Genomic DNA, 7828 nt, shown 5'->3' on the forward strand with positions numbered 1-7828 from the left:
TTTTGATGTTTTCGTTCCATTGTAAATATCAAAGCTGATCTTAAATTATACCTCCCTCTTTTTCTGAAGTTTGAAGTTTGAAAGCAGCATTAGGTGCCTTCCTTCCCTCATCTCATTATTTGTTGTTCCAACTCTATCTGTAAATGCTAGACAAGTTCTCTTTATGTGATACCAGGGCTTGAATAGGTAGTCAAAGACAGGTTCTCCTGGGCTTACTAAGTAATTCATTTCCTTTCTGGAGGTGTTCGGAGCTGAATTCACTAAGAGGGATGCTGTGGGAAATTCATGGTGTGTGTGTGGGGGGGGGCCTCTGTGCATTGTCTTTAACCAAAATGGATTTTCCACAGATTTTGACACTCAGCAAATCCAATCTTTTCTGCTGAGACAGTCACAAAGATTATGGAAAGAACCACAGCTGACTCCTCCCATTTGCCTCTACATTGTGACCCACAGCTTTTAGATGGCTTTCAGCACTAGAGTGCTCTCAACATAGCAGTTTAACCAACCATTTCTTGCTTTTGCCATTTCTGGTTAGACACCATCCTCTGCATTTCCCAGATTCCTACACACTGAGCTGTAACAGCTAGCTACAGAGAGGTGGGCATTAGGAGGACCCCACCCAGTTCCTTTTTCATGGCTAGAGCTGGACGATCCTTATAACACAGCCTGTTCCTGCGAAATAAACCAGCCTCCCTGTCTCCCGGCCCATCAATGCTTCTAGCTGATTCCTTTGTTATTATTATTTGTTTTTTAATTCTTTGCTCTGGCTGAGATATGTGAGTTAAAGAACAAAATGTCTTTCATCCCCTTCTAAGTTCTGCATAGATGAGCAAGAGGTAAACAGTTGGGTGTGTGGACAAATGTCACAGTGTAAGCTCCAAAGAAATAAGCCAGGCTACAGTAATAGCTTAGTCACATCACAAATGATAATTAGGAAAATATGAAAAATCACACACACACACACACACACACACACACACACACACACACACACACACACACACACACAGCCTGTATCTATTCCTGGGCTTTGATATGCTTTCGCTTTCCAACATGAAAAACCTCTCCACAATGGTTGAACCTCTACATTTCCCATTCAAAAACACAATCAGTTTTTCAGCCCTCACTACAGCAATTTGCATTGCTAGGGAAAGGACATTAAGTATTCTGAGCTTGGGGCTGCCACTGAGGTTATTTATTTTCACTTATGTATCAAGTGACAGCACAACGCTGTGTTGGGAATTGAACTGCTTTGATTCTCCATTAAGTGTGAATTCAAAGCTCAAATGTAGATGTAACCAGCCATGATCAAGGTGGAATCCGACAGGGGTCCATGCCAGTAACATGATTTCATTTAAATAGATTCATTTTCAATTTGTCTTCTCCCTTATTCTATACAAGGAATGGTCATTATAATTAAGAATAAAATGAGCTTGAGCTAACAGGGGCTACAGGAAAAAAAAAAAAAAAACATTGTTGAAATGCCACCAACATCTTTGTCACCTGTAATTATGGATTTATTGAATTAATTTTGTAAATCTCCTTCCCATGTAACAACATATATATGCAGACAGGATAACTGTCTTCTCCTTTGGATTGATCATGTATTCTCAAGTACCTAGAAGAATACTGTCCAGCACAGAGTATTATTTTGATAAATATTTGATGGGTTGAATTGTACTGAAGAAAGAATGAATGAACTGATAGAAAATGAAAATTTGAATCAATATTGGAATTAATTCTACAGTAGAAAGGTTTGACTTTTTTATATTTCCTAGTGAAGTGCCCTATCTAAGATTCTAATTTTAGAGTTATTCTAATCATAACATATTTCTACTTTTAGTTCGTTCTCAGAGCTTTAGAGGGCCTGGGTGACTAGTTGGATTTTCAGGTTACTGCAACAAATGCCACAAAGTGACGTGGCTCAATACAACAGAGATGTGTTTTCTGCTAGTTCTGGATGCTAGAAATACAACATCAAGGTGTTGTAAGAGTAATGTTTCTGGGAATGCTGAGTCACAGTATGCCCTATCACCACATAGATTCTGGTGCCTTCCAGCAGACCTATGTGGTATGTGGCCATAGCTGCGTAATTCTAATTTCTGCCTCTATTTTCACAGAATATTGTCTCTGTATCTATGCATCTCATCTTTTCACTTATAAGGACAATGTTTTTATCAGATTTAGAACTTATTCAAAGTCAAGAATGATCTTATATTGAAACCTTTGTGTTTGTTATATCTGCAAAGACTATTTTCAAACAAGGCAACATTAATAGATACCAGGGACTGTTAACTAAACATATTGTTTTAGTAGACAATATTCAAAGCACTACAGTGATTTTTAGCAACTGGTCAATGGAAGCCAATACTAATGTTCTCAAGAAATATAAATTCAATTATGCTCACCTCTTTTCAGGGCCTGAGGAATCAAATCCAGGGTCTTGAAGTATCTCTATAACTCACCTTGGTTTCTGTATTGTCCTCTGAAGCAAGTGACCTCTGGTTACTCCACACCCCAAATTTACCTAGTTTGGTCATTAACAATAAAAAGGAATAAGAATCTTGCCCATGAGTTCTTACCACACTGGCCATTTATATGAATGACCACCTGCCTTTCCTACCCTTAATGTCAATCTCCTGCCTGCCACTGAGCAGAGCCAGCCTATCTTGTGTGATGCGCCACCCTCTTTAGCACCCTATCTAAATTACCAGAGGTCTAGACACAGGTTTTCTCAGCCTTAGTTTTCTATTCTGTCTGCATACCAGATTGTGGTCCACCATAGGGAAGGGAGGAAGGACCAGATTGTGGTCCACCATAGGGAAGGGAGGAAGGACCAGATTGTGGTCCACCATAGGGAAGGGAGAAAGGCGCGGGGGGGGGGGGGGCGTATAGCTGGAAGTTTTTCTGTGTCCTGCCCAATTCTGCAGCCTCTCAGACCCAAGTAAACACACAGAGGCTTATATCAATTACCAATTGCATGGTCATGGCCTATGGCTCAATTTTCTTACTAGCTAGCTCTTATAACTAAACTCATCCCATTTCTATTAATCTGTATGTGACTACCTGTTCCATGCCTTTACCTGTGCACCATCACATGCTACTCCTTGCATGGCAGGCTGGCATCTTCTCTGCCTTTCTTCTGCCTGTCTCTCTCCTGGATTCCCTGCCTGCCTCTAAAGTGCCTTGCTATAGGCCAAGTAGCTTTATTTATCAACCAATCAGAGCAACATATATTTGTAGCATACAGAAAGACATCCCACAGCAGTGGGGAGTGGGAGCAGGGATGAGAGGAGTATCTGTGGTTGGTATGTAAAATGACTTAAAAAGATAAAATGTTAAAAAATAAAATGTTAGATCCTCAAAAGCTTTCTTAGAACTGCTTAGCTAGACTGTATTCTACCACTAGAGAGAAAAAGGAGCTAGAATCCTATAGAGCACCATGAAGCCAGAGAGGTAACAGAATGCTGGTAACAAAGATCAGTTCTCCAAGGAGTAAGATTTGCTTTGTTACGTATGCAAAAAATAACCTTTTTAAAAGATATGAAATTTAGTTGGAAATAAAAAAGCATCATATTTTCCCACATGATCTAATGAGCTAGATTCAAGAGACCTTATTTTTTATCTTAAATAAATCTTACCACAATTTGTGAGATCAGACTGTTGGGAACTTGCTTCCGTCATCCATAACAACTACTGCAGGGATTAGATTCATTCACATTCTAAAAACGTTCAAATACAGTCTTCAGGCAGGTTCCATACTACAAAGAAAGTGAACTGCAGTGGAAGCCTGCATGCTATCAGCAGTATCATCAGTAAGTGGCACTCACCTCTATGTTGACATTGGTACCGTAGCACATTTTGTGCCACCAGATTGAAACAAGAGATTTGCATCAATTACATTGGAAATAGAAATCACATTTCCTGAGGATCTATAAGATTTCTTTAAGCAACTTCATATTAAATCCAAATTTCCAGGTTTTTTTTAAAGAAGAATCTGCCTCACTGAGCATGTATGCACAAGATGCATTGAACAAATGGGGTTAGACACAATGCTCACTTTCAATGAATCTTAGAATTCTGAATTGCACAGTTCCTGCCACTTCATATTTCCTTGGAGCTGGGTTGCAGATCAGTTGTTATTTCTAATTTATGGTTGCTGCTTTTGGCCTATTTCAGGTGTCTAAAACACAAACCTCTTTCTCCTAGGAGACCTGAAATTTGCAACTTGTGTTTTGACCACTCCCTAGACTCCTACTGAATGAAGGTGTGCCAGAAGGGTTCAGGCCATTCTATGAAAGAATAGGCTCTTTAACACATAGATTCAGGAAGGAAGAAAATGCCGCCCTCTGCTCTCTACACTAGCTACTTAATCTCAGCCTTCCAGATGTCAGAAGTTTAGCCAATATTTTTGTGTTTCCAATATTCTTTATAGTATGATCCCAATAGTGGTCTCAAAGAAAAAAAAGCAAGTCAAGTCAGGTTTCATCTGGACTTTAGCTAAGTCTTGCTAAAAGTGAGTTTTACATACTCTCTCAGCTCCCTCAGTTATTGCTGAGATTTTTCCATGCCAGAAATGAAGAAGTAATTCCACAGTCATGAGTTTCACAGAAGCCCATTCTGCCTCTTAATAAGCAAAAAGATGAAAGAGAAGTAAGGGGAAACAATGAAGATACAACATATTTTGATCACTAGATGCTACATAAAACAGCATTTCCAGTAATTTACCTTATTACCATCAGAATAAGGATATGTTTCCTCTCTTTTTGTCTGAGCATTAGTGGATATTAATATGCTGTGAGCATTTTCTAAGTTATGAAGGCTTTCAGGCAGTAGCAACAGTTAAAATCACAAGGCTTTTTTTTTTTTTTTTTTTTGTACAGGCAAACTGGTAAATGGAGTAGGACTGTTGTATCAATGCACTATTTGAATGATTTAGACGGTCTTTTTATCCAACCAATGGAAAGAATATGAGTTTCATAACCTAATAAAAGCATAGGAAAAAAAAGACGCTGAGAGTTTTAAAACCATTGAAGTGGTCGCTCTGATTTTATCTATATTCCTCTAACCCCTGCCTTGAGGAAAGCTGTATGATTCATCACAATTTAGAGAGTTTCCCAAATCATTCCTCATCCTGACACTTCAGACTCCTGGGAAAAATATGACTGACTTGCCTAATTCTAAATAAACTTTGTGGATGGGGTGATTAAAGATGATCACTATTGATAATAATACATTTTTCATTTTGGTTCACAAATTTCTGATTCAAATATCAGCTCATCACAAGGGCCATCCCTGGTTTAGTGGCCATTCAGCTAATTTAATTATTCCATGGGTCAAACTTCAAATACTAAACATATGTTCAGTCTGAGCATTATTTTTAAGTGTTAAACAAATATCAAACTCTTGTTAATGGTGTGTATATGGAAATGTTTATGGGTAAAGTCTTCCACATTTTACAGGAAAAAGATATATTGATGACTAGATAAAGGGATAATGGATACATATGTGATTGGTCAAATATGGCAAAAAATGAATTGTAAAATATAAGCAGAGGAAAATGGATTTAACTGTTTTACAAACCTTTTGACTTTTTGTTATTTAAACTCAGCTGAGTTATAATGTGATTACCTTTTTGCTTTTTAAGGTATGATCTTAATAATATTTAATAGTCAGGGTTTCTCCAAAGGCTATCACCTACCTGCCAGGTACTGCCACTTTCTGCTGACCTCTTCTTTCCATCATGGCTTCCAGAGTACAACTCTTCTCCCACCCAGGGCCTGCTCTCTAGCCACCTTGGGTAACCAGAGACCCTGATAGAAAATAAAGCCCCCCACTTGGTCATCAACTACTTGAGTTGTTCCAAAGCCCAGGCTGCCAACCATGGACCATTGTCTTCTGGTTATGCTAGATTCCTTTAAAACCTACCAGAGTCCTGCTGGCCCCCTATCAGGGAGCCTCCAGTAGCCCCATGAGACTTTGAGATGTCTGAATTGTTCATGGGGCAGAGGAAACTCATTCTAAGCAGTCTCAAGTGCTAAACAGTAGCTGGTAACCATATGAAGACTTGGAGAAAGCCAATCACCTTCAATACTAGATAAAAAGAAATAAACATCCCTGCTATGAGTTAGTCCCCTCCTGAATATTCTACTGAAAGGCACCTTGAACAAGAAAGAAAAAAAAAGCATCAATCAACATACTCCAGGTGCCCAAATTCCAGTTCAGAAACAAAAACAGCATGAATCAGTTAGGGTTAGAGAGATATATTAGTGGTAAAGAATGCATGCTGTTCTTGCTAAGGATCCATTCAGCTTCCAGAACCTGTGGTGAATGGCTAATGACTATCTATAACTCCAGTGGCTGGAGATACAAAGTCCTCTTCTGGCATCCATGGGTAACCACACTCATATGCACCTACTCACACACTGACACACATAGACACAGAGATATATACATAATTTAAAAATAAATATAAAACATGAAACAATATAATAAACCAAGATAACATGTCTCCTCCAAAAATAGTAATGCTGCATATGAAAATAAGCTTCCAAAAAGAGAATTAAAACAATGTTTGTAATTATGTTCAAACAATTCAAAGAAGATCTGAAGATATTTGAAAAGAACAAAAATGAACAGATAAATAAAATAAAGAAGTCAATTCAACATATAAAAATAGAATCCAGCACACAGAATTGCTGAAGAAAACCTAAACCAAATATATGCTGGAAATAAATTAATTAATTAAAAAAAACTCAAAGGAAAGTCTCATTAGTAGAATGGATCATGTTGTTAGGGGGGCAGGACAGGAGGGGAGGTAAATCAGAATTGGAAAACAAGGTAGAAAAACTGGATCATGCTAAAAAAAAAAAAAGTCAATGTTAAAGCTAGAAAAGAATATGTGTATACCAGGCCTGCACAAAATCAAGTCAGGCAAAAATCTCAGCATGTGTGTGGGAGGGACCCATGAAGTCCCACCTCCAGATGAGCAGCTATTGATAATGGATGGCTGTTGGCAGACAGAGAGTCAGTTTCTTCAGAGAAATGACCTCTGAGAGACTACCCATACTCCAGCAGATGGTCCTACATCTATACACATGCGGGTAGCACTTAGACTGGTGGGGGTGTAAAATAAAAAGAATACAAGATGTTGGGAGAGAAAATTGGTGGACAGATAGAGGGAAATTAGATGGGGAGGAGGACATTGATCAAAACATGTTGCATGCATGTAAGGAAATTAAAAAACAATTAAAACATCATATCATGGACATAGGTGAAAGGGAAGAATACCTACCAGTGCAAAGGATGTATTTCAACAAGATCTTGAGAGAAAATTTCCAAAACCTAGAGAAAGAGATGTTCATCCAGATATAAGAGGCCCAATATGGAATAGTTATAGTATTGAAAACAGAAACAAAATGTCCTCTTGGGGACTCGGCTCTAAGCCCTGAAGACAAATCCAGATCAAATCACAGCAGAATTCAACCAGACTTTCAAAGAACTATGAGCATTACTTCTCAAATTATGTTTTTAAAGGGTAGAAACAGAAAGAACACTTACAAAATCTTCTACAAACACAGCATAACTCTAACATCAAAGCCAGAGAAAGATACAATAAAAATTAACTATATTGCCAATGTCCCTGTTAAACAAGGCTGAAAATTTTTTCAACAAAATAATTGCAAACTGAATACAAGAATAAATCAAAAAGATCATATATTAAAATCAAGTGGGCTTTATCCAAGAGATGTAAGGCTCATTCAACATACATAATGAATGTAACAAATCAGTAAATAGACTAAAGACAAAAATCACATGATCATTTCAA

At 38.0% G+C, this 7828-nt stretch overlaps 1 long non-coding RNA gene across 1 annotated transcript; it reads right to left on the reverse strand.

Moving 5' to 3' along the window:
• Positions 1-304: 304 nt before the first annotated feature.
• Positions 305-6430, reverse strand: LOC143268674 (uncharacterized). The gene is made up of 3 exons (XR_013044742.1): positions 5702-6430; positions 3642-3722; positions 305-2527 (listed from the first exon to the last, which is right to left on the reverse strand). It is a non-coding gene; the product is annotated as an uncharacterized LOC143268674 (long non-coding RNA).
• Between the last annotated feature and the right edge of the window lie 1398 nt (positions 6431-7828).

Source organism: Peromyscus maniculatus, chromosome 15 (genome assembly GCF_049852395.1).
Source record: "Peromyscus maniculatus bairdii isolate BWxNUB_F1_BW_parent chromosome 15, HU_Pman_BW_mat_3.1, whole genome shotgun sequence".
Classification (NCBI taxonomy): domain Eukaryota; kingdom Metazoa; phylum Chordata; class Mammalia; order Rodentia; family Cricetidae; genus Peromyscus; species Peromyscus maniculatus.